This window comes from Lathyrus oleraceus, chromosome 3 (assembly GCF_024323335.1).
Source record: "Lathyrus oleraceus cultivar Zhongwan6 chromosome 3, CAAS_Psat_ZW6_1.0, whole genome shotgun sequence".
Taxonomy (NCBI): domain Eukaryota; kingdom Viridiplantae; phylum Streptophyta; class Magnoliopsida; order Fabales; family Fabaceae; genus Lathyrus; species Lathyrus oleraceus.
In genome coordinates this window covers 27,437,437-27,442,821 of record NC_066581.1, presented here as the reverse complement: position 1 = coordinate 27,442,821, position 5,385 = coordinate 27,437,437, and the positions used below count along the sequence as shown (strand labels likewise).

Here is a 5,385-nt window from a genome sequence, read left to right as displayed (position 1 = left end):
TCCAGTCTCATCCCTTCTTTATCGCTTAAGGCTCGTAACGTATGATCCTAATCGCCTTTATTGTGTTTTTGAATTTGATTTGGAAGAGACCGTTTGACGTTGGATCAAGGGTTTGTTTATTGATTTTAATTTGAGAAAGAGACCGCTTGACGTTAGATCAAGGGTTTGATTATTGGTTGCGAAATGGTGTGCGTTCCTAATGCCTAAGGAGTAGCTAATCAAGCAATAAAAGAAAGCAAGTAAAAAGGATACATCGGAAAGGGGAGGGGGATACATGTAAAGTACAAGGGAATGCAGGAAATAAAAGGTCTCATTGTCAGGTAGCCCAAGAGAAAGTCATGTGTGTGCAAATGTGTCCTAAACTAGAAACCGCATAAAAGATTACAAGTCTAGAATCTTGAATGCTCCATCCATGTTCGGGTTGAATATTTGTCCAAGGCCTTTTGCAAGGGTACTAATGAGTCTCTAATTCCATTGTCCAAAGTTCTCTCCATGCTCGGGAATTATCTTGCTTTTGCATTTTTTAAGTCTTTGCCATTTTTATGTTCATTTTCAAGGTGAAAGTCAAGAATATTAATGATGAATGTACAACATGATATAAGATGGAAATAAAGTGAATAAAATGACAAGAAATAAATGTTAGAAGTTTGGGTTAGATGCCAAGTGTTAATTGTTAGAGATCAAGATAGAATAATATGAAGAAAAAAAATATATATCAAAATTAAGTTCTAAAACAATTATGAAATCAATCCTAAAAGGCTAACAAAATATCTCTAAAAATTAATCAAAACAAAAATCTAGAATATTATCAAAATTGAATTCTAAAGTATACCAAAATTAATATCTAAAATTATTATCTAAAACAAAATTAACAATTAGAATCTAAAACAAGATTATCCATTAAATTTCTAAAACAAGATCCAATTAATCCTAAACCTCTAAACAATTAATCCAATTCAGCATGGGCCTAGACTAGTCAGGCCCACGCAGGGAGGGGTATAGAAGGCCATGGAGGGGGTGTGAAGCCATAAAACACTGAGTGGGCCTTAATTGGGATTAGGCCCAATCCAGATGGATATCCAACGAGGGAACGCAAGGTTCCCCTCATCTTCTTCCCTTCGCTCGCAAGTCGCAACCAACGGCAGCTCAATGCCAAACGCCGATCCCGGCCATGCCGGCGACGCAACACGGCGGTCCCTACGCCGTCCGCCGTTCCGACCTCCCTTCACCAAAACGAGATAACCTGATCTTACCACTTAGAAATGTCTAACAAGATCCTTCGACGCGGTAAATCTATTATGAACGAAAACAGAAACGGATTCGTGTCGCTCTCACGAATCAGATCGAATATTCGAAGCGGAATGAACTCGGTGACGACTCACACCACAACACCAGAATTAATCATCGTAATGGGGAGAAACAACCTACCGGCGGATGCGACGGGAACGACGGAGACCGACTGAGAAAATTGGTACGCTTTCACTCCTCCGTTTTCCTTCGTCTTCTCTTCCTTCTATCCGTTTCTGACGCTAGAGACGATTTTGCTTCAATCAACGAAGGCTTGTTTAGTTGCTCCAGCTGACGCACCGTGATTCAATTTGTAGGAATTATGGTGGATTGGTTATGGTAACGCAGGATTGGTACATCGTGCTGGAGACGGCGATGCGGAAACGAGGAGTTCTTGGAAGGATTTACGGAGGAATTATGCAGGTGGTGGAGATTGTCGTGCGGGAATAAGAGAAAGGGAAGAAGAAGTTTTTGGAAGATTTGAGAAGTTGTTCGAGTTTGTTACGATGGCGGAAGAGGATAATGGAAAAGTGAGGAAGAAGAATTTCGAAAAAATGAATTGATGGCGAGAGAGGACTCGGGAGCCTCCTTTGTTCACATATTTATAGAGCTGAGTTTTGTGTTTCTTCATGTCATTCCTGTTATCTGCATTTTGAGCTTGTGGATTTTTGGCTTTTGCATTGTAGCATTTTGATTTCGCACGCGTGTGCGTTTGGAGCTGTAGTTGGTAGCCTCACGTTTCACTGCGTTTTAACGTACTGTTGTTGCAGCTTGGTTTTTCTGTCATGGCTTGTATGGGCTTTGGTGGTTTGCAGGTTGTTGGAGCCGTTGCTTTGTGGCTTAGATTATCACATTTTGCTGCTGAGTCGAGCTTTGGTAGCAGCTTTTCGTTTATGCTTCCTGTTTTGGTTGTTTTCACTTGCAGCTTTATGCTTGAATTCTTTGCGTTTGGAAGAGCTTTTGAAGTTGGCTTTGTAGTAGCATTGTTTCTTGCGCGGATGGAAGCTTTTCGCATGCTGTAGCAGCTGGTATTGTTTTTCATTGCCGTTTGGCTTATGCAGCTACTTGGCAGCTTGTGTTTGAAATGTTATCCACGTTTGATTACTGCAATGCACTGCATTGTAATTCATGTTGTACTTATTTTAATAATTGGAACATGGATAATGGGAATGAATACTTGGTTAATGGATACTTTTAATTGGATATTGGACTAAAATTGGTTAAGTGGATTAAATGGAGATTTGGATTTTTGAAATTGGATTTAAAAAATGGGTATGGGTAAAAAATGAAAAAAATTGGATTTAAAATATTGGATTTAAAAATATGGATATATGATGAAATATGGATTTGGTTTTTGAAATTGTATTAAAATGGAATATGGATTAATTGAATTAAAATTGTAAACAATGGGTTTTTATTTCAAATGGATAAAAATGTTTAATATAAAAAATGAGTAGTTAAATGGGTTGAAAGAAAAAACAATGGAATGAGCTCAATGCAAAAATGATCAAATTCCTCAAAATCAATTCGACTTTTCAATAATCAATTTGGACCGTCCAACTCAACTTGAATTTCCAAAATTAATTCAAAAAAGAACGAAATGATTTCTAAAACCAAATTTATTTTCAAAGATCAACTCTAACCACAAAATTAACTTAAACTTCAAGAATTAATTTGAAATTAAAATCAATACGATATTAGAATTAATCAGAACAATTATTGACATGATAACAAAATGATGACTCTATATGCAATGGATTGGTGAATCTAACTGACGTGACTTGTAAATTAGATTGAACCATGCTTATCCAAATGAAATGAATGGATGAGGATGATATGCAAATGATTAGGGTTAGTGACCTATATGAGCATGTGAAGGATATGACGAATTTTGGGGTATGACAAAAAGTATGGAATATCTTTTGAAGTTAATGGTGAACAAAAAATAATCGCAAATGTGAAAGATGGTGTTGGTGAATATGTTTTGAAGTTGCGGGTGAATATGTTTTGTTGTTGTTGTTGGATAGTTTATTCTAAGTAATGATTGTGATGTATTTTGTAATGAAATGATATTGTTGTTTAAGTTATTATTAGGTATTAGCTATATTTTATTGAATGTTGGAAAAATATGAAGATGATGCATTTAATGTAAAAGGTATTATGAATAATATTCTATGTTTAAGCAATGCCGTATGGAGTAATCAAAAATATGTTATATTCTATTACTTGTATTTTGTTGGTGGAAATTTGGTTTTAGTTCATGTATGTGATGTTTTATGTAATGAGTTTGTACTGATGTTTAAGTTTCTATTAGGTAGCATATAATGACAAAAGTATGTTGATGAATGTATTTCTTTAAGCAATGCAATATGTAGTACTATTATTTATGAATTGACAATACAATCTTGATCTTCAATTGGTAGGCTACCTTCATAATTGTAAAGACATTATAATTGAAAATTTAGATGGTGGTCAGAATTGAGATTGATAATGTAGACGAATGCATACAAGTTAATTTGGCACCTGGTTAGATTGTCCAATGAGAGACTAAAAGGTATGGTCTAAAGAAAGACACTTTGCAAAAAAGTGTTGTATAAAAATACTTTGCTCAAGTAAATGAAATCGAAGAAATATTTTTGTTTGTACGGCAAGTTAAACATGTTTTGAGATAAGGAAATGTCACAGAGTGCTGAGTTATGGACCTAGTAGTAATAAGTATAATATAATTATTAAATAGGGCAACCAATGTTTATAAAACTGAAAGTTGTAAAATTTATTTTATAATAATGATAGTAATATATTACTATAAGATCATCGTAAAACATATAACTGAATTTGAAAATAAAATAGTAACATTTCATTAATATTGAGATATATATTGGATATTAACATAGAAAACATAATGGTGTTAATAAAAAAATAACAAAAAAAATAACCAAGCACACGTAATGGTTTTCATGGTCAACAACAATTTACATATACGACATGTGTAATAAATATAAGTTGTAGCTTCCAAAAAAAATGCAACACTTAGACAGGAGCATTTGTCATGTTTGTTGATGTATGTAATGCTCTAAAATTTGTACCAAAATTATAAAAGTATCAGTTATAGTTTGTATTGGAAATTATTTGTGACAGAACATAAATAGTATACTATATATATATATATATATATATATATATATATATATATATATATATATATATATATATATATATATATTGATATTGGTAAATAATGCTCATCACAAATTTATAAGCTAAAAAATGGAAGTTATACACACAATTTATATATGTTGTGGAAAACCTCTTTGTAGATAATGTTTGTTGTAGAAGTTTTGTTATTGTTTTCTTAATCATGTATCAAGATCTTTATTCCGTTTTTGCTGGTAACCCAGGTAAGTGAAACATATACCTTTCCATAGTAAAAACATTCCTAGGTATATAAAGTTCGACCTAATACAATGGTTGTCCTTGTGATTTGTTAATGGTCATCACATAGGATAAAATAATTGGAAATTAACGTCGACTGAGTTTAAATGGCCAAGGGGATTGAGAAGAGGACATATCCATTCTAGGAATATAAATGACTTTTCCATGTCCTTTTCCACCCATAATTTCATCTTCAAGTACATGTGTTGCCATTTTGGTTACAATGAGCCTTGTCCCATTACACAAACCTTTAAATTGATCGATATTTCTCATTAGCATAATGGGTGTTCCTACCTTTAATTTGATGTGATTGTTAGGAAACTCAGAAGTTTTAAATGAGATGAGAAATTCAGGACTAAGAACGTCAAGCATGTTTTTGTCATGAATTTCTGATCTATCAACAAAATTTGAGCAATAGTAATCCTTTATGTCACCTATAGAAAGAGTTTGAACTTAATAGTAAAAAGAAACAACCATGAATAAGAAAACTAAACTCATATAGGCTAAGATTAGCATACCTGGAATCAAGGAAAGCACATGATCATTAATTTGTTCAACCATTTCTATTATTGATGCTCAAATTGCCCGACTTTTGAGGTAGTCGTAAGATTGATAGTTACTGATGAACTTAGGATAAGTATTATTCACAATGGAAACAATTGGGTC

The 5,385-nt window shown here is 33.4% G+C and overlaps 1 long non-coding RNA gene across 1 annotated transcript; it reads left to right on the top strand.

The window, feature by feature from the left end:
• The first annotated feature begins 973 nt into the window (after positions 1–973).
• LOC127132256 (uncharacterized) lies at positions 974–2,478 on the top strand. The gene is made up of 2 exons (XR_007806644.1): positions 974–1,471; positions 1,605–2,478. It is a non-coding gene; the product is annotated as an uncharacterized LOC127132256 (long non-coding RNA).
• Positions 2,479–5,385: the final 2,907 nt, after the last annotated feature.